Genomic DNA, 22,914 nt, shown 5'->3' with positions numbered 1-22,914 from the left:
CCCTTTAGTGTAAGGCTTACCGGTCTATGCAAGGCCCTCCTAACAGACACGCTTCTGACCCCACTGGGCGAGAGCCTTTATGCTCTCTGGGGCCAGAAACAAAGCCTGCTCTGCATGGAGGTGCCTCACACCTTCCCCTGCAGGAACTGTAACACTTGATGGTGAGCCTCAGAGGCTCTGGACTTCTGTTACAGTGCCCCAGGGCACCCCAGCTAGTGGGGATTCCCCCCACCCCCGTAACAAGCCCCACTTTTGGTGGCAAGTCCAGTGGGACAATTAGGAAAAAACAAGGAGGAGTGAGCACTTCAGCTGGGACCACCCCTAAGGTGTCCAAAGGTGATGTGATCCCCTCCTTGCAGAATCCTCCAACTTGTTGTGGAGGGTCAGGGCCAATAGGTTTAGGAACGTGACCCCCTCTCCAAAGGGAGTGGGCACAGGAAAGGTGTAGCCATCTGAGGGACAGTAGCCAATGGCTATTGCCCTCTGACCCCTTTAACGCCCCTAAATCTAGTATTTAGGGGCTCCCCTGAATCTTACTCACCAGATTCCTGGTGACCAAAGAAAAAAAGATAGAAGACAGAAGAAGGACTGCCAAGCCGACCCCAGCAGAGAAGACTCCAGACGACAACTTACTGGCTTGTCAGCAGCTTCAGAGACCCTTGCTCTAAGAAGGCAATGCAGCCTGCAAGGCCAGCGACCTCTGTAAACCCCCAGAGGACTGCCTGTCGAGCAGAGGACCAAGAACTCCAGAGGACAGCGGCCCTGTCCAGAAAAAAAACCAACAGGAATCCAGAACTGCCCCAGATCCATGAACCATGCCCACTCTGCACCCAAAGCCCGCAGCCCAAGTCCAGGTGGCCTACAGGTCCAGAGAAGGTCCCCGGGTGATTCCAACCTTGAGTCAACCCTGGGTTGACCCCTCCTGGCCTACACAACAACACCTGCAGCCTGTATCTGGAGGACCCGCCTGACTGCGACTGGATCCGACGAAGATACCCATCGCCCAAGGAGACCCTGCACTCACAGGGCCCTGGCCTTGGGGAATCTGACTGACGGTCCATCAACATCCAGCGGGCACCTCCCCTACTGTCCAGCTTTTGGTTTCCCAGAACCAACCCCCTGGACCCAGCTTGCAGCATCTTTGGTGATAACTGGGGTCCCCCTGTTAAAAAGCATTGGGCACCCAGCTCTGTGTTTGCACCATGCATTCAGCCACCCTTGTGCTGCTGAGGGTGTGTGTTTGATGCAGACCTGTGCCCGGCCCCCTCTGTGCTCCTCTAAACCCTCCAGATCTGCTCCCTGAGGACGCAGGTACTTACCTGCCAGCAGATCATCTTTGAGTGTCCCCAGTCTCCATAGGATCTAGTTCTAACCCCAAAATCAACTTTGACCTCTGCACCTTGCCGGCCCTGTGTTGCTCGTGGTGCACGTTTGGGGTCAACTTCAACTTTGATCTGTGGACATCCTAACTCCCGGAGACTGGAACTGTCAGTTGAGTACTTACCTTCAAAACATACTACTACTTTTCCTGCCCTAGGACTCCATTGGTTCCCATGAAAAATTGCACTGGTAACTTTTGAAATAGAAAATTCCTACTTACTTGTAAACTGCTTTATCTGCTAAAACCAAAGAAAGTACATTTGATACATATGCTTGATACCTACTTAAAACTGTACTTACCTGCAACAAAGTTCTTCTGGTTCTAGTAATAAAATAACAAAATATATTTTTGCTATATAAAAACAATTGGCCAGGAGTTAGTCACTGAATGTGTTCCTCTTTCTTGACTGTGTTTCAAGAAGTGAAGTTTTGTATAGCCCACTTCTTTGGTCCTAGAAATGTCCAATTATATTCCATTTAGTGGGTTGTCAGAGGGGATGTGGACCAGTTTTCCCCAAAACAAGGACATGAAATAAAGGAGGTTGAAAACCCACTTATTGTATAAGATTTCAGATTTGCAACTTGATTATAGTGTGTGATTAATACTCAGAGTCAAAATGATGAATCCAAGAAATACAACAAATGATTTGCTCTACCCTCTGATAAGCCTTACTGCTCGACCACACTACCACAAAAGACAGCATTAAAATGATCTACTTTAGCCTCTGTTAAGCCTCTGGGAAACCCAGGGACTCTGTGCACACTAAACCTCATTTGGTACAGTGTATACAGAGCCAGCTTCCTACACACATTTCATATGCACCATTTGAAAGCACAACAAACATGCACAAATATTTATGTCACATATTACCATCAGCTCTACAATACTGTTGTAAAACGGGGTTTACCAAACACAGCCTTTCTTACCACCAAGATTGTGGAATAACACCAGACAAAAATGTTTAGTTGTCTGGCAGTGAGTGTAATTTATGGTCATCTGCACATTAATAATCAAAACCTAAACATTCAAGTGTCCTTAACAAGTACAACGCCTTGTTTGCAGTTCAACAACGTGGTTTTACACTCTTAAAAAATATCACATATACATTTTGAGTGAATAAGTATTCTCCTCAGGAGTGTGTGGTCTTTTTTAAGGCCCCCTTTAAATGGTAACACAAATTAGGCTTAAGGATAGGGCGATAACATTATTAACTGTGTGCATTCACTTAAAATGAGTCGGTTGCGTATTTTTGTTTAACCCAAGTGTGCTTTGATTTTGTGCAGAGTCTTTTGTGTGCATATTGCCAGACACTTCTATTTCCACATTGCTCAATATTAATAGCAACAAGGAGGTAAAAAGCTACTTACAATGTTCTTGTAAGGTCTCCAGTTTCTGTATTATGGGCCTCAATTGCAACATGTACTGTCTTTTCTGATGCTGTATTAAATCATTGTTGCCACAAAAGCTTTGCCCAGCATTGGGACCCAGAGGATGGTGTTCCCGATAGGTATAATATGTTGTATAGAATATACAAGATCCCTAAGTTAGTGAGGAGAGGGAGGAGATGCTGTTGAACAAGCTAATCAAGGTGACACCAGACTGAAAGCAATCAGGTCTGCAAAAGGTATGAGGGAGGTATTCCATTGCTTAGCAAACAGGCTGAATAATATTAAAATGCAGATGGTGAAGTTGGGAGAGAAAAGACTAACCCATCACATTACAATCTTTCTACCAGTCAGTCTGGCAGAAACAGTGCAGCAGGATTGGCCTTGGCTCCCTTAGGGAGCTGAGGCCAATGCCATCGCACACCAGCACCCTCTGAATGTGCCCTGTCTGCTCTGCAGACAGTGTGCATTCTGAGGGTGCTGGCAGGGCCCCCCGTGGCTCCCAGCACTGACGTACCACCAGCCTTTCTATGGCACTGCAACTACTATGGAAAGGCTGGTGAAAAGTGGAGTTGTGATCAGCATGGTGGTGCCAAACTCAGCACCACAGTGGCGGACCAGGACTCCAGCCGCTGCCAACCCTTTGGGATCTATTATCCTGGCAGTGGCAGCGGTCCGCCCGCCACTGCAGGTTTGGCAGTCCTCAGACCGCCAAACTCGTAATCAGGCCCTAAGGCTATTTTTATGCTTCTGGGGGTTCAAGATATCTAACAGGGTGTGACTTCTAAAAGGATGAGGCACCCGACAAGGGGAGGACACAATAATCAAAACAATATTTCTCTGCTATCTACTCACTTATTCAAATGATTGTCAGAAATATGCCTCCCGAAAGTCCTCTGATAAAGAGGAACGAGCAGGTTCTGATATAAGGACAAAGAGGTGAACACCAAAAGCCAAGATCTTTAAAACATCAATCCCCAGCTGTCAATGTGGATTTGAGAGTGGAAATGATGAAGGCAAGTGAAAACCAGGCTATCCAGAGGCAGAGGTGATGTTTTATTTTATTTTATTGTATTTATTTATTTATTTATTTATTTATTAGAGGTAGCATTTTTGCATTGAAAAGCAGTGTTGTTGTCTATGAGCACTCCATGTATTGGTTTATTTTAAAATTGCCGTCCGTAGTGTGTTACACATATTACATTTCTCATGAACTGAGATCTGCTGATGTTGTAAATAGGAAAAGCAGTGCAGTACCCCATATAATAAAGGGGGAGGGCGGTTAAGAAAAATGAATAGTGCATGGGAAGGGACAATTAAGAAAAATGTTGGGAGGACTTAATATTACCAATGCTAAATTGAAATTGCATTGGATAAAGCAAGACAAATGCATAGGCAAGGTACATCTCCAAAATCATGTTTTATTTCTTTAAGGTTTCTGTATTGCCTGTACAACATTTCCACACCTTTGTTATCAATACAATGGTAACATCTCATCAAGTCGTTTAGTAACAAATAATGTTTTTGGAATGCTCGGCAGATCATATAGTTCCTTCCTTCTGAGGCCTCAGAAATCCTTATTCGTTCTTTAGAATGCATTCTAGGACATGAACACACCAGAGGCGTAAGAAAACTTGAGGGAGGCCCCCCTGCAAAATACATGGTCGGCATGGATGTCATTTAGGGGTCACCAGGGGTCGTGACTGCAACCCCCAACTTGCTCCTTGCGACCCCTTGCATTGGCTTTGAGACCCACGGCCTCAGAGGTGCCAAAATCAGTGCCAGGGACACAGGGACAGCTCATCCTTATGGATGTCAGTAGGGGATCCACTTCCTTGTTTTCCATCACTTTTTTATTACACTACATTTTTCACTATTGGTCTAATAAAAAATGGAGTACAGTTAGCTGGATTATGACCCTCCTTGGTAGCTGAGGTAAGTGAAAGACTTTTAAATGTATGTCGCCTGCATGCTTGCGGGTGTGTGTGTGCTTATGAAAAAAAAAGTGTGAGTGAAAGTAAAGATAAAATAGCGTGTGATGTGACTTCTGCTATCCCCGGCATTTTGGTGAATTGATGCCCATGATAGAGGGGGGGCCACGCTCTGAACCCTGTCAGAAGGTCTAATCCAGGGGCCCACTGCCCATGCACAATGCCGGGTGGGAAGCCCCTGGAGCGCAGGGTTTCCTGCACCGCTGGGGCGGCGGGGGCTATTGTTAAGCCACTGGAACACACACAGCAGGCACTTGTTCCTTCACAACACCTGCCGTTTTCAGTGAGATAATGTTCACTCACGTCACACAAAGATTTCTGGAAATGAGGGATCCATTATATGTTAATGAAAAAGCAAGTGTGTCAATGAGTTGTCACTGCATGAGGTACAGGTTTAATTTATTAAAGGTGCTTTGAGATAAGGAATCAACCCTATTGTGCACATTTTCCCATAATTAAGTGTGTAGATTATTTTTTATTCAATATTCTTGATGTTTTATCACATGAAGTTTTTATACACCAGCTTTTTGATAGGCAAGGTGTCATTTGTATATATTTATACAATATACATTAGTCTTGCTAACCAATAAAAAGTTATTTTAAATGACCTACTAGTCCACCAGACCAGATTGCATACAGTTGCTACATGTCTCTGTCGAATGGTGTTTTAGACAGTACCATAATTTTTGTTTTCGAATTTTCATTGCGACATTGCCGATTTATAAATGGGGAGCTGCTCGATTTTTCCATCACATTTGTAAATGACCGCCAAGGAAGTAGTGATTTATAATGCATTGGCAGGAACCCCTGTCACGGTGGTTCCTGCCAATGCATTTCTCTGTTTGGTGCAGGGCTGCAGCCCTGTACCAAACTATTTTCTTTTTTCAGCCTCAAAAAGAAAATCCCAAAGCACGATTTTCTTTTTGAAAATAATTGTAATGCTCCCCTTGAAATGCTAGTCATGTCCCATGGTGAGGGGTGCAGTATATAAAATGGCTTCATGTCTGCCCATCATGATTGGGTGGGCTGATTTATAGCATTTTTTCTGCAGCCAAATCTAAGGTCCTCCCACATCAAAATCGGGCCGGTGAACCTTTATATTGCGGCATGTATACTCAACCACCTTTGTGATGCAGTATACATACCACCTAGATATAAATCATCCCCTATGCCTTTGTTTCAAGTAGAATTCCTCTTTAAACAATAACTTCTTCACTTGCAGGAAAGTGCTAAAATGTTCCAACTCTTTCATGAAGCTGAATGTGTAATGTACACGTACGAGTATTTAATCAAGCTGCCTTTTGTGAATAATTACATCTTCATGAAAGCAATCCTATCCTAGAAAACATTAAAGATTACTGATTAATAACATATGTACTCCCTTCACCATCAGAGCAAACAGCTTTGTATTGGACACTGACTTCTGGGAGCTCTGTCAAATCCTGTGGTGATTTCTGGGACAGTATTACTGGGGAGGCAATGCTGTTTACCATCAGCATAGATAACCACTTGACAATATGAATGACAGACCAACTATTCCATCACTGATGTTAGCCCCAGTTGCACTGAATCAGATTTCAGGGGATACACTGTTTGAATGGCATGAAGATGCTTGGCTTTCAGGGCCTCATTACGAGTTTGGCGGAGGGGATTACTCCATCACAAATGTGATGGATATCCCGTCTGCCGTATTACAAGTTCCATAGGATATTGAGTCCGCCAAACTTATAATGTACTTACTTTTATGAAATGAAGCCCTTAGTCTTCTGAGCAATAAATGCTGATCTATTTTCCCACAGTAATGGAGCAATGACTCCTGGTCCAGAGCTAACTGTACACTTTCATCCAAGTACTGGTGGATCATTGCCTCTGATGGGATACATATATATCTCAAACTAACAAGCCACTGTTTATTTATGTTTGTGGAACGGGTGCCTCTGTACGTAAAAGTGGCATTCCGTCATTTTGTCAAAAAAAAATATTCCAAAAGGAACACTGCGGCGCACTCTTGTGGGGTTAAATATCTAATTTATTCAACAGTCAGCCGCATTTTGGCAAGGGATGTTTCCCTTCTCAATGCTGGTAATGCAGTTAGATCTTATATAATACATATATATATATATATATATATATATATATATATATATATATATATATATATATATATATATATATATATACACACACACAAGGTGTCTTCTTATATCAAAAAAGACTCCGGGCACTAAGGCCCATATTTATACTTTTTTAGCGCTGCATTTCCATTATTATTTTACGCAAAAGCGGTACAAACGTACAAAATACAATTGTATTTTGTAAGTTTGCACCGTTTTTGCGTCAAAAAGCGGCGCAAATGCGGTGCTAAAAAAGTATAAATATGGGCCTAAGCGTGCAAGTGAATTCTCTTTTTTTCCAATGTGATAGAAACATATTGCGTTTCCGCAATACCACCTTTTTCAACCTGTTTGTTCCACCATCTTATTCATATATAAATTTATTACCTTCATGCTCTCTCTGAGGTTGTCATTATAGACACAGAGAAAATACTTCAAAAACCCTTACTTTACGTACTTGATAAAACCATTAGTTCAAAATTTTAAATATCACAAAAATATTATGCTTCAGAACTGTGTTACAAATAGTGTCTTATAGCGATCCTTAGTTAATAATAATTTTGTTTTTTCTCTCTTTATTATTTGTATACTCTATAACTTTACATCGATTTTTCTTATTCATGGTATTTATCAGCACTATTCAATATATTCAATATTTATCGGCACTATATGCAGATATTTGCATTCCGAGTTCTCACAATCGTTATACCTGGAACATGGAGTCAACTACCTAAATGTGCATATTTCACAAGACATTGATTGATTTGCAATACAGGTCAAATACCCCTATTTAAAAAAAACGTGCAAAATAAGTTTCTTTCAAGTCTCCCTTGCCAATAAAGACATAAGAGTCTCCTTTGATCTTTTTGCATGTTGGATTGCCTTCCATCTGTTCTGCAACATCAAACAGAAATTTAAAACATTAAAATCTTTCATTACTCATACAGAATCTATTTCCATCTATATCAGAATCTATTTCCATCTATATATTGACATCTATCTGAGTTGTTGTTTTCTTTCTCCTTCTCGTATTCTGTGGGCAGAATTCTATAGAGTAACTACAGGTGCACATAATTCCTCTCTACAATTGAATCCATTTGGTTCTTTACTGCCTAAGGCAAGTATCTATCTGGACTCTAATATTATCACTCTTTTTTCTCTATTGCCCCATCTATCATCTGCTTCTATTCCATCAATGACACTGTATTTTAAATCTCTCAAATCTCCTCTAAGTTATTCTTTATAGTATTTGGCAATGGGGTATGTTACATCCCCATTTTTATGGCTCATGAATGTTGTAAAATCCTCTTGTGTACTTGTAGTGTGGTACCTCTTACATAGATTTTGGGACTTCACTTTTTAATTCAGTTATACTCTCTCCATTTTTACAAGCTTTACATTTGTCACATTTTTAATTCCACCACTCGATTTCAACTGACCATTCTTATTTCTCCTGATATCACTTCTCGCTACTTTGTCTCTTAAAGGCCTACTTCTTTTATGTGTTATCAGTGGATGCCTTTTAAACTCTGTGCCTAATGCTGGATTGCTTCTCAAAAGGTGCCAGTACCTTCCCAAAATTGCTCTTACCTCCATATATGCTGTATAATAAGTCTTAATTAATCTGTGTTCTTTCTTCTTATCACACTTCTTTTTACCACCAAATAAAAGTGATTAACTGTTTTTACTAGCTACCTTACAACAAGCCTTACACACTGTTTCCTATTTGCAGCCCCTATCCTTTAATCCATGTGTTTTTGTACCTCTCTGAAATCTGCATTGGTGCTACAAATTGTTATTGCTCTAAGGAGTTCACCATACGGGATACTTTCCTTTAGGGGAATAGGATGAAAACTCCTAGGATGCAAGCCCCACTTTCCTGGTGCTTACCAACTAGAAAGCAGGTGGAGGGGGGGATGTGCATTAGCAGCTCCCTCTTTGTGACAGCAATGCTGGCTCCTGAAGGAGGCGGGGAGCCAGCAGGGACCTAGGAGGCCTTCAGGCTTTCCCCACAGTCCCCAACATTTTGACTGGGTGCCCTAGGGGACCCCCAGGTCACATGGCCAGGTCCCAGGGATAGGGTCCCTGGGGCCAAGGTTGGCCCTGGGAAGGGGGGGCTATGCACCCCCCGAAAATTAACAAAACTAATTAGGGCGGGCCCCAGGGATGGGGTCAAGATTGGCCTGGGGATGGGGCAGCGCAGCTCCCTCCCCTCCAAAAAAGAGATAAATAGGCTGCACCCCAGGGGATGGGGCCCCTGGGGCCAGTATTGGCCTAGGGATGGTGGCTGCAGGCAACCCCACCCCCCTAAAATTAGAGAAGGCCTCAGGGGCTGGGATCCCTGGGGCTGAGATAACTGTTTGGGTCGGGCCCCAGGAGATGGGATCTCCGCGCTGAGATCTGCTGACGGGGGGGGGGACATGCAGCCCCCTCCCCTCCAAAATATTCCAGATTTATGCGGGCCCCAGGGGATGGGATCCCTGGAGCTGATATTGGCCTGAGGAGGGAGGCCATGCAGGGTTGGGTGGTTATAGTGGTTGGCCAGATGCTAGCTGCATGCCAGACCCTGCAGTCAATCCCCGCTGTGCACAGCCAAAGACAGTGTGCAGCAGTGATTGAATTGAATAGTAATGAAAATTATTATATGTTAAAAAAATAACATAGAAATTCACTGAAAGAAATGGAGGTTACAAGGACGATATAGTTAGGAAATAGAATTTAAAATTCCATAGAAATTCACTTAAAAGCCAAAGGTTACAAGGACGTTACAAGGCTCACATTTTAAACATACCAAACCATAGAAATTCACTGCAGCTGGAGTCAAACCCACTACTCTAATGTTGAAGGTTTGTCACTTTCAGTGTTGCGCTACACCTTGCTTTTTTTTAGTCATTTTCTTTGCCTTTTACGGGCTACCTGGGACAGTGGGGGGAGCCTCAAGGCCTCCCCTGTGGTCCTTGCTCATTATTTTAAAAAATATATTTTTGGCCTTTATGGGCTATCTGGGACCGTTTGCTCCAGTAAACAGGCAACTGATTTTAACAGCTGCTTCCTAGTTGCTGGAGCCATGTTTTCATCTGTCTTCCCTGCATGCATATCTGCATGCTTGACAGGTCCCGCTGTCAGAAAGCAGACTTTGTTTGCTGTGACTTTGACAGCTGCAGCCAAGCCACAGCAAACAGCTTTGTCTCAGGGGTGGGCACTGAGGGACATAGCAGGAGCTGGCCAGAGGAATGGCAGTCCCCAGGGCCATCTATAGCTCTTCGAGAGGGCCCCCTCCAACATGGAAGAAGCCCCGGGGTGAAAGTGGTCCCCAGGGCTGCGGGGGGACTGCATGTCCCCCTGCATACTATTTACATATAGCCCGGGGGAGGTGGTGGTCCCCAGGGCTGCAGGGGGGTGCATGGCAACAAAGTCAATTGTCAAAATCCTTGACACAATCCATTCAGATGCTTTGGCAGGAATTCCAAGAAAACATGTGTGGCGGTGTCCAATTTCTTCATGAGGAGTACAACAATATTTTCATGCTGAAGAATATTCCGTAAATTGGGGCGGGGTGGCAGGCTCAAGGTCTCTTAAAGAGCCATATTTATGGCAAAGTGGCAAAACGCAGCAAGTCACCTTGCTGCACTGCTCTGCCTCACTGGGAAGGGGCAGGATTGCTCTTTATTTAAGGCATAGGGCACATTCGTGTCCTACCCTCCTGTGCTGGCGCACAATGAGCTGCCTAGTGCCAACGCAGGCATCCTTGCACCATGGTGCAAGGGTGCCTGCATTGCATATAGAATAGTTTTGTGGATGAAGGTCCCACTCCCTGCACAAAACAATCATTAGAGGCGTATTCCACTTTCTATGTTTGCTGGAGAATGCAGCTCACATAGAAAGAGTTAAAAACAAGGAGCAATAAAGATATTTCTCCTCATTGCACCTCCCCTGCGATTTGCATTTCATTGAGTTACTTTAGATTTATCAAGCCACTCAGGGCCACACAAGATAGGGAGTAGGGAGTGGAGATCAAAGGAGTCTAGAGGATCCTTGACATTTGAGGAAGAGTCAGACGATGATGAGTTTATTTTACAATTATTCAGGAATCGTCTCCCACCATATGCAGCACAAGAGAATAGTCCGAGCACTAGTGTAAACCTTCAACTCCGACCCAGGTTAACATGACTCCGAGTCCAGTGCAGGTTAGTCCGAGTATGACATAGAGCCCGATGCAGAGTGGTCATAATGCACCTATTACTCTGGTAGCAAAGAATCAGGTGACACAGCTGAATGTCCTGAAAATTTACCCTGATGTACCTATTATGGAAACTGACACAAACCTAATAGTGCTTACAGGAAAGGTTTTTCTGAAACCGACGTTGGTTCAGACAGAGCCAACTCCACTTTTACTGTCTAAATTGGGTTCACAAGTAATGCCAAAGTACACTCCGATAGCAAGGACACAGACAGATATGTCTGTACTGATGAGCCAAAATACGTGAACTACCCAACCACAGAACTTGAGTGTCAGACCAAGCCCAGATGCTGTATCTATTGCCATTGGTCCGATAGCACCTTTGTTCGCACAAGAGAAAACCAGGGGAGATGGACAGGGAGTCCTGAATCAGAATTCAATGAGGGGAGGGCTTACTGAGAATATCCGAGTAGTCTCTCCTGTTGGACAGACCTTTGTTGGATTGAGAAAATTGTTAGACCTTAGTCCATTTGGAGTCCCTCTGGACACTGTGATAGGGTCGAATGTTAGTCAGAGTCTGAAATTACTGATGCCAGTCTCAGAATACAGTTGTGCAACAAGTGCCACATGCCCAGGCTAACAATGTTTTGCTGCAAGATTTGACTGCCCAACAATTGACTGAATGGTTAGACAAGCTGAACACCCCGCAGAGTGCTCCCCGGGAGAGGAGTACTTGAACTATACAAGACTAGGAATAGAAGCGGGCGAGCTCATTGAGGGAATTATGGGTGTGAACAGATTAGAGTCCTACACAGAAGCAGAGTTCAGATATCTGTGCCCGAAGATTACAAGGGAAGTGAGCAATGTGCATCAAAGATTAGCAGACTTAGCAGAGGGGTAAGGAATAGGAATAGAGAAAACAAAGCACTTGAAAGGGAGTTACAGGTTAGATTTTGATACGAAGGACTTTGAACACATGAGATCCACAAGAATGAAACCACACCTTAGGGAGTTACTCCAAAGTGTCCAGACATGGGGAGTCTTACACAAATGGGAAGGCAGATGGGCAAAGAAAAGAGATAAAATGAAAAGGGATTCTGCGGCGCTGACTGTAAATGTGAAGCAAGGTGAGGATCCAGTTAAAATCTTGCCAATGAGAGAGATTCCAGGAGGGAATTTTGTTCATGTCCCTTGGAGCAGAGGTGACATTCTGTCTTTCACAAATGACTATCCCAGGTTGAAAGAGAAGCTTGTAGAATGGTATTGGCAGACAGACAGGTTTGTGAAACTTGCAAAGTGCCTGTGGGAAGACGTGAACACTCTATTAGAGATAGTAGTCCCAGCTGATCTGTGGATGGAATGCAAGAGGAGTGTAGATTGGCCGACAAAAGAACCAGAGAGAGATCAGGTTACAGGTGCGCCATCTCCTGAAGTAATGAAATGTTAATACAAAGTGATTGAATTCTTGAAGATGAGAATTTCACCCAAAAACATTAACTGGCAGAGGATAGACAGGACAGCTCAGGAAGCAAAGCAGTCTATACATATGTATTACGAGAGATTGTTACAGTTGTTTAAGCCTTACAGTGACACGAGACAATTGAGACAAAAGACATGATTTATTTTGTGTTCAGATTCTGTGAAGGATTGAGACCTGAAATTAGCCAGATGATGAAGATTAATTTGATTTGCTGGCAAACAAAACCGATTGATGAGGTGTTGCAGTATGCAAAGTACTGTTGTGATGAAATTGAGTTGAAGCAGAGAAAGTTGAAGGAAAAGGTGGTGGATTCAAGCAGGACAAACAAGGATGCAGGGAAATTTTCCACAGCAGCAGCAGGGAAATGTGTTGTTTCAAAATCAGATAAGAGGTAGAGGTTGCAGAGGAATGGGTAATGGAAATCACAGTCCTGATTTGAATGTTGTAGTGGTTCAGAATTATGTGCAAGGAATGAAGAGATTGTTGTTTTGTCACGGTTGCCGAGCGGTCAGACACTGGAAGCAGGAGTGTCCGATGATGGTGCAGGAATGTGTCATTCAGCAAACAAGTGACATCAATTCATTCCAAAACATGAGAGGACCGAGAATGAGAGGTCATAATCCGAATTTTCAAAGTAATGTGAATCAAATGCAGAATTTTCAACACATGCAGCAGGTGCAGATGCCACGTGTACAAATTACACAGTTGCAGCCAATGCCACACCAGGTTCAGATGGTAGCTAGACAGCAAATTCAAACTCCTCAAACCCAATGGAACAGCAGCAGGCGATGTTTCCTCAACAGGTCACAGGTCCAACCAAAGTAATAATACAGTTCACCAATTCCCATTACATAGTTAGAATGGAATAAACGCGGATTGGGTGAGCGAGAGTATGAGGAATGAAGAGGAATGTGTGCTTGCAGCTTCTCTAGAAGTAGCTCAGAAAGGCCCATATGTGAAGGGAAATGTAATGGGTCACAAGATTTTATTCTTGGTTGTCACAGGAGCTACACGCTCTACAGTAAGAACTGCAGAAGTTCCAAACTTTCTGCTTTCAGGAAAGACAGTTCAGATTGTAGGAGTAGCAAATCAGTATTTGACCAAGCCAATTACAGAACCAGTTCAGGTTAAAATTGGCAATTTTAAAGGATTGCACAAATTCGTAGTCTATGATTCAAGCCTGCTATTCCTACTGGGAAGAGACTTGCTGTGTAAAACCATGTACTCGATTTCTTATTCGAATGATGGAATAGAGAATCAGACTAATAGTGATGACGAGGATGACCCAGCTCCAGAGACCGAGTGTGAGACAATAAATGAGGAGTACCCCCTGATTAATTTCTTTCCAGTGTTCACAATGAAGGAGCTTCCTCCTGATTTACAGGGAACGGTTAAGGAGAAATTGTTGGATATGACAGGGAAAGAAATAGGTCTGATAAAGGGATTTGAGCCAGTTAAAGTTCCTGTAAAGCCAAGCACATTTTTTCCTCAGATTCCCCAGTACCACATGCCAAAGGATATCCTTATGAAGGTTGCTCACATAATTGCAGAATTTGTAAAACAAGGGGTTTTGAAAGAAGTGTTGAGCAGCCCATCTAATTCACCGATAATGGGATTGAAAAAGCCCTGTGGGAAAGTTTGAATTGTCCAGGATTTGAGAAAAATAAATTACATTGTGAACAAATGTTGCCCCGTGGTGCCAAACACAGCTGTGATTCTGTTCCAGATTCCATGTGATGCTGAGTGGTTCACCGTCAAAGACTTGTCACAAGCCTTCTTTTATGTGCCTCTTCATGAGGACAACCAATTTCTCTTTTGTTTCAAATTTTTAGACAAAGTTTACTGTTGGTGTTGAAGTGTTTTCAGAGTCACCTTCCATATTCAGTTAGATCTTGAAAAATAATTTGGAGTCGTTGGAATTGCCTTACCTATTGACATTGGTACAGTACATTGATGACTTGTTGATTGACGAGTGCAAGTATGACGCAATTGCCTTACTGAACCATTTGGGAAAGAATAGTCATAAAGTGTCTCCACTGAAATTGCAGTACTGTCAGAAAGAAGTAAAGTACTTGAATCACCAGATTGAGAAAGGAGTAAGGAAAATATCCAGAGAAAGGGTCACAGCTATATTGTAGATGAGTCTCCCAGCCACACAGAGAGATTTCAGGATGTTCCTAGGGATGGTAGGCTATTGTCGCCAATGGATTCCCAATTTTTCAATCATTTCCAAGCCATTCGAGAAGCTGACCTACAAGGAGATTACTGATCCACGCGTGTTAGACCAGGCTTGCATGAAAGCGTTTTCTGAATTGAGAGAGAGTCTGTGCAAAGCTCCGGCTTTGAGTATGCCTGACTATGCAAAGTTCTTCCCGTTGTTTTGCCATGAGCATGATGCATGTTCTTTGTCTGTCTTGACTCAGGTCCATGGAGGTGTAAACCACCCAGTAGCATATTTTTCAGCTACTTTGGACCCTGTTGCAGCAGCTTCACCAGGCTGTTTGAGTGCAGTTGCAGTGGTTGGACAGATCCTCGTACACTGTGAAGGTGTTGTGGTTGGACACCCTCTAACAGTAATGGTCCGCCCATTCAGTTGAAGTTTTACTTACCCGCACCAAGACCTAATACCTGATTGACACGATATGAGACGAGCATTTTGGGGTCACCAAAAGTGTCATTGAAAAGATGTACAGTGCTGAACCCGGCAACCTTGCTTCCAAATGAAAATGTTGGAATTGAAAAGTTGGAAGACATTGAGCATGATTGTCTTGAAGTAACTAATCTGTGCACAAACCCGAGACCTGATATTAGGAACACCCGATTGGAAGAAAATGACCAAATTATTTTTGTTGATGGTTATTGTCTAAGAGGCAATACAGGAGTACTGAGAGCAGGATATGCTGCATGCACAATTACTGGTATCCTGGAAGCTTCCTGGCTTCAAAGAGTATATTCCGCACAAGTAGCAGAACTGGTAGCCCTTACTAGAGCATGCCATGTTTCTGCTCAGCTTAAAGTTACCATCTCTACGGATAGCCAGCATGGATTTAGAATTGTCTCAGACTTTGGCCATTTGTGGTCACAGAGAGGTTTCATGACCTCTTCTGGTTCACCAGATGAGAAACAGCCGCCTGAAACTGAACTCGGACAAAACGGAGGTCCTCATCCTCGGACCCAACCCCTCCGCCTTGGACGACTCCTGGTGGCCAACATCTCTAGGAACCCCACCAACACCGACCGACCACGCACGCAATCTGGGCTTCATCCTCGACTCCTCCCTCTCCATGTCAAAACAGGTCAAAGCAGTCTCCTCCTCCTGCTACAACACCCTCCGCTTGCTCCGCAGGATCTACAAGTGGATCCCGACAGAAACAAGAAAAACAGTGACACAGGCCCTCGTCAGCAGCAGGCTAGACTACGGGAACGCACTCTACACAGGCATCCTGGCCAAACACCTGCGACGCCTCCAACGCATCCAAAACGCCTCCGCCCGACTGATCCTCAACGTACCCCGCCGAAGCCACATCACACCCCACTTGAGAGACCTTCACTGGCTCCCCGTTGACAAGAGGATCACATTCAAGCTACTTACCCATGCACACAAAGCACTCCACAACACCGGACCTACCTACCTTAACAACAGACTCAGCTTCTACACCCCCACCCGACAGCTCCGCTCCGCAGGCCTCGCCCTCGCCGTTGTCCCCCGCATCCATCGAAAGACATCCGGCGGCAGATCCTTCTCTCACCTCGCCGCCAAGACATGGAACACTCTCCCTACCAACCTACGACAGACCCAGGACCTACTCACCTTCAGAAGACTCCTCAAGACCTTGCTCTTTGACCAGTAGCAGCAACCCCCCCCTCAGCGCCTTGAAACCCTAACGGGTATGTAGTGCGCTTTATAAATTTGCTGATTGATTGATTGATGGACCAGTGAGAAATGGTGAGGGAATTAAAGAATTGTTGCCTGCCATTCAAATGCCTGAAAAGATTGCGTGGTGAAATGCAGTGCACATCTGAAATCGCAGGATTTTGTGTCAATGAGAAATGGATATGCGGATCAAGTCTCAAGATTTTGTGCATTGAACTGTATATCGTTCAAGGATAAGTAGGAATTGTTACCTGAAGAAGATGAAACGTCCAAATGTTGCATTGCAAGTAATATATACATTGGAAGAATTGAAAACATTGCAGAATAATGTTGACAAGGAGGAAAAACAATAATGGAGCAAAATGAAATATGTACAACAATAGGATGAATTGTGGATTTCAGAAGAGGGTCAATTGGTTCTGCCACACAGTCTGTTGTCTCACATAGCTAGGTACTATCATGGTCAAGCACATGTTAGGAGGGATGCCATGATTCGCCTTTTTAAACATAATTGGCTCAATCCAAGGTTTAGACAAGTTGCGGAAGCAGTTTGCTATTGTTGCGTCATTTGTCAGCAACTGAACGCAGGAAAAGGGACAGAGGTCAATTTGAGCCACATTGGAAGAGCAGGAGGTTCATTCTGCAGAATGCAAATGGATTTTATTGAGATGCCTGTGTGTGGACGTTTGAGATATGTGTTGGTGATTGACTGCATCTTTAGTCGTTGGATTGAAGCGTACCCTACATGGAGAAATGACAGCCTCACAGTAGCAAAATTACTACTTAGGGAACTGATACCACGTTTTACGTTTCCAATCTCATTAGAATCAGATACGGGAAGTCACTTCAACAATGAAGTAGTGAAATTTCTTTGTGCAGCATTAAACATTGAGCAGAAGTTGAATTGTAGTTACCACCCTGAAACATCAGGACTAGTGGAACAGATGAATGGTACTTTGAATTCAAGAATGGCGAAAATGTGTGCGTCCATGAATCTGAAATGGCCTTATGCACTGAAGTTAGTTCTGATGACAAAGAGAAGCACACCCGACAGGAAGACAGGATTGTCACTGCATGAAATCCTCATGGGAAGAGCAATGAGGTTGGTAGCGGTTCCTGCAAATGCTCTTGTGAACGTTACAGATAATATGGTGTTGGACTAGTGCAAAGGTCTGGCTGATGGGGTTCGCTCTTTCTCTCAGCAGGTGGAAGCCACCACACTGCCACCAATCCAAGATCAAGGACACACCCTGAGGGCGGGTGACTGGGTGGTGTTCCTAAACATGTGAGGAAGACATGTTTGGAGCCTTGGTGGAAAGGCCCGTTCCAGGTGGTTCAGACCACAACCACAGCTGTGAAGTGTGCTGGAGATCCGAACTGGATACACGCAAGCCAGACGAGAAAAGTGGCATGTCCTTTGGATGATGAAGAGAAGTTGTTGAGAGTAACAACAATGACCAGACAAGCCTCAGAGCCAGAAGGAGAAGAAAGAGGAACTGAAGCCAGACCTCAGCCTGTTGACGACAGTTCAGTCTCTCCTGTGAGAGACGAAGGAGAAGACCTCCAGGAGGGCGACAGTAAGCCAATATCAATTGAGGCAGCAGGGGAGTCTAGTCAGAGGAGTGCTCTCCCAGAAGTAGACGGGTTTGAGAAACACACAGAGCAAACACCAGCCCCCAAGGGGGAAGGAGTTGAGCCGGATCGAAGCCTATGTGATCTGACTCCTCCTGAACCAGTTGCAGGTCCATCAAGAGAAAATCCTGCAGAGCAAGAAGAAGTTTCAATTTCAACACTGAAAAGAACATTGACCAAGGGGCCACTGAAAAGAAATAAGTGACCGGAGTCACAAGCAAAAAGGAAGGGAGCAGTTGTTGTGACAACAGTCGAGGGATACGACAAGGAGAGAAGACTCAAGTGAAGGAGAATTGAAGGGAGATCGAAAATAGAAAAGAAAGAGAATTGCAAGTCGAAGGTACGTGGGCCCTGAATGGGTGTATGCAACAAAAAGTAAATGGCAAAGATAATTTTTGTCTTTTTGTTTTGATAGAGACATTCCTAGTCAATATTGTGGCACTTGAAGGAAGGTGATGAACTGAACTGTTGAGACAAATTTGAGAAAAGTGCAAAGAGAAAAGACACCGTTGAAAGTAACCGGAAAATACTTTGGTAACTTGATTTGACAAGATAACCTGATTTGACAAGCTGCTAAACCAATTTTGATAAGCTTACCAATTATGGACAAAGGATCCTGGAAGTGAGACTCAAACCTGTATATAACTGCTGAAAGAAGATTTTTTTTTTAGTTTTTTTGCTGCATACATTCTAGATTTTTCTCTTCTACTTTCTGATTCGTTACAGATCATGAGTAGCATTAGCCAGAAGGGTAGGAAGAACAGGTGCTGTAAATACATGAGTATTGGTTTGGCAATTGTATGTGTGATATTGTGTGTGATATTGATTGTGGGTATGACTGTTCTTGACAAGAGTAAAGCCAACCATACTTCAGCTTTAGAGACGACTACTGCATTAACAGCGATAGAGAAGTTTAGATTAGATGATCAGTATTTGCAAATAGACAATATTCAAGGGGAACTTACTTCTAATGTCTTCTATCTCTTATTGAGTGAGTATGTTGAGACAAAGGATGTGAAGAATTGTGTTGTGTGTACGCAGATTCCTTCATCAGTTGAAGTGCGAGTTACCTATCATAGTTTACCTCTAAGTTATGGGATCAGTTCTAGTCTGTTACTGACAAGATTCTATAACCAGGAGTATATCCAGTACGTCTATTCCAACCACAATGTGGTGTTTTAGTTTGTTCCCATATTTAGGTACCTGAGTAGAGTAGTTTAGGACAATGACATAGTATTAGTGAGGGGTTTCTTTGAGCCTACATTAACTGTTGGGAGTGCTTACGCTCGCAGGAATAACCTGACATGCTTGCTTAGAAAAGAGATTTTTAGAACACACAGATGACAGGAGAAAGGCATTTAAGGAGAAATTAGAAAAGGGCTTAGAGAAAAGGACTTTTAAGAATGATTATTCTTTTAGTGCAATAAAAACAAAAGGGAAATTAGCTTTAGATGCGCAACAAGTAGGGAAGCTTTGAGGACATAGGCCCAAATCTAGCACTGCCACTTTGTTTGTGGGAACGAGCAAATGTAGACATGTGTTTTTGTTTCAGAGTAAATGGACATTTATGTTGAATGGACAGGATCCAGCGATTCCTGGCATATATTACATTTGTGGACTTAATGCTTATTACCGTCTTCCAAGAGCATGGTATGGCACATGTTATTTGGCAATAGTTTTCCCAAAGATTTTCCAACTTGATGACTTAAAGAGATTACCGAAATTGACTGAGTTACATCACATTAGAGAAAGGAGAGAGTCTTCTTCTGGAATAGTAGGAGATATATTTGGATCAATGATTCCTCCAGTAGGAGTTGTTCTGAATTCAATATAGATTCAAAAGTTGTCTACTATTGTGGATAACATGCTGACAAATTTTTCAGGAGCCATGATCCTGAGAGATACAGAATTAGCCGCGTAAATATCTATGACTCCTCAGAACCACCTTGCATTAGACATTCTTTTAGCAAAAGATGGCGGAGTTTGTGAAATGCTTAATTCAAAGCATTGCTGTTCATTTATTCCTGATAATAGTAAAGAAATTAGTATTTTACTTACTAATCTGACTAATGAGAGTGCTGATTTGAAAGAGTTGAAAGAACCAGGTGTTGGGGGAAGTTGGCAAAGGATTTGCTTCAGTGGGAAATTGGCTCAGCAACATTGGGAAAGGGATGTTATTGAAATTAATACAAGGGATATTGATTATTGTGATTTGCATAATTGGAGCATTGGGATTATGTAAATTATGTAGGATGATTAAAATGGAGAAAATGAAAAATGATGAGGAGGGAAGAAATTAAAAGAGAAAAATTGTTTAGGGGAAATTCAAAAAGGGAATGAAGATTTGAGGGGATTGAAATGACAGAATTTTAGCTGAAGCAAAAAGTTGTGCGGGAAGATTCAGAGTGATGACACATTTAGTTATCAGAGGAGGGACTGTTAACACTGAGTTATTTATTAATTTATTAATGAATATTCATGTGTTATGAGTATTGAATTTGCATAGAAAATGTATTAACTTAGAGAAAAACAATGCACGCATTTGAAGGTGTGCCTACCAGAGTGGCCGCCAATATTCACGAAGTGTACGTATTAATGACTTAATAATATGAAATGTTGAGCTCATATTTAATTAATGTAGTAATATGTCATATTAAGGGTTATGTTTTATGTATTAGCTTTATTAATCGTAGGCCTTAACTTAGCCAGGCCTTGGCCTAGTTGCACGGCCTTCTGTAAAGCTGCATTTCTTAGGCATTTTATAAAATGGATGCTTAGAGAATTAAATTGTGATTTTCCACTGTTCTGACCATGTGCTCGTAGCTGAAGTTAGATCTCATGAGAAACTGCTTGCTAGAAGATGCTGTACTTGTTAGTGAAGCAATGTTTACTGTAGTATGTGTAAGACTGACCTTCCCAGGAGAAGACAATGGATGCACTGATTGGTGTATAAGCTGCAACAATATTGATAACTGACAAGCCGAATGACGGGAGCGGGCGAAGAGGAGCCAATCATCGACATGTGAACCATGTAGTAGTAAAATTGTAGATTATAGGGTTTAGTTTGATTGGACTAAGTGTGAACATGTGATTCATTGACCAATTAGGACATGGGAAGTAGTTTTAGGAAATTTAACTTAGCCAGAGTGTACAGAGAGAAGAGAGGCCATTAGCTATATTCTTTCGAACTGCTTAAAGAGACCTTGGCCCTCATTTGGAACATGGCAGTTCAGCGGCAGTGGTTGCTGAAGCTGCCAGCCGGCATGGCGGGCCGAACCGCCATATAATGAACAGGGTGACGGCCTCCAGCGGCAGCCATCACCCACTGCCAGGCTCCCGCTGTCAGGCAGCCTGGCGGCGGGATGAAACACCATCCGCCAGGGTAGCGGTGCTACCTTCCGGAAAATGTTTCATTTCTTGCCAGCCTTTTCCTGGCGGGATAAAGCTGGTGGAGGGGGTACCCCGCTGCACCCTGGGGGCCCTTGCACTTTGCACCTTGCATTTTGCATGGGCAGTGCAGGAGCCCCGGTGCAGTGCCCCATCGCACAGGTCACTGCCCGACGTGTGCAACTGCACTTGCCGCACTGAGGCATTGACGGCGGCTTCATGAGCCGCCGTCAATGTCCCGGCCAAGCCTTTCTGAGAGCAACGGGCGTAAACAATGTTTCTGCCCGCCGGCTCTCAGAAAGGTTCATAATCTGTCCGGTGGGGATCCGGGGTCGCTGGCGGTTAGTGTTTTGACCACCAGCATGAACACGCGGTTGTTTCCACCGTGTTCATAATGACCCCCTTTGATGCTGAATCCTGATGTATTGCTGACTGAACTGATGTCCTGTTGATGAAGACTGTCACAGCTTGCTGAACCATATTGAGGACAGGTATACCTACAATGTTACTGATTGTTATGTCTATTTGCTTTTGTTTCTAGGTACCAACCGCTATTTTGGTAGAGCCATAGCTAAATGTTGTCTAAATTTGTGTTGACTAAATTGTTTTGCATGAAGTCCAAACATGCTATTCTAATCTGGTGTTAGTTAGGGTTCTCACTGGTGAAGTTCGCTACATGTAATAACAGTTGATGTCTTTTTTCATTGCTGAATCTAAATGTATGTTATATCGTTTGCACAGTTATTCTTGCTATTAAGTTGCACTGTAACTTTAGAATGTGTAGTAGCTCAAGCTTTGATTAGATTGTAATTCTTTCAGCACTTTGGCCAGCCAGTATTGCTCCTGTATGTTTATCATTTGATACTGAGATTAAGTTCCCTGACATTAGCATAGTTAATATAGGGAAATAAACATTCTAATTTTTACATGAAGGTGTGGTTATTCATGGCCAAGAGGTCATGGTGTGGAGAAATTACTGACTCATTGATTATTGATGTTATTGATTATTGCAGTTATTGATTTGTATTGGTACAAGGTTAATGGTGGGAAAAACTTGAAGCACAGTCAAAAGGTCCATCGACCTATACTCGACTCCCTTATAAGTTTACTTAATAAGGTCTGCTCACTAACACTAACACCAGTGTTTCCAGGGTTTCTTTGCCCATTCTCTAATCCACCAAACTGAGACAAACTCCTGCTGATAGTAGCACTCAGTGGGGGTAATCAGAAGGAAATGGTTTAGGGTAAACTGTTTGATAAGTATTAATGATTTTATTTAACTCTATTACATTTTGATGTCAACAGCTTCAGTAAGGCACTCTGTGATAGTAAGTCAATCGGACCTAAGTGAGACAGATGGTCCTTGCCTTTTTTAATGGTGCTTCTGATAAGTACTACTAGTGTCCGTTTGATGATATATAGGACACTTTTTTAAAATTAAAGTTATCTTATTCTTTGCTCATGGATTGCCCTACTTTTACGAACAGTCT

Source organism: Pleurodeles waltl, chromosome 1_1 (assembly GCF_031143425.1).
Source record: "Pleurodeles waltl isolate 20211129_DDA chromosome 1_1, aPleWal1.hap1.20221129, whole genome shotgun sequence".
Taxonomy (NCBI): Eukaryota; Metazoa; Chordata; class Amphibia; order Caudata; family Salamandridae; genus Pleurodeles; species Pleurodeles waltl.
Note: the sequence above shows the minus strand (reverse complement) of the source record.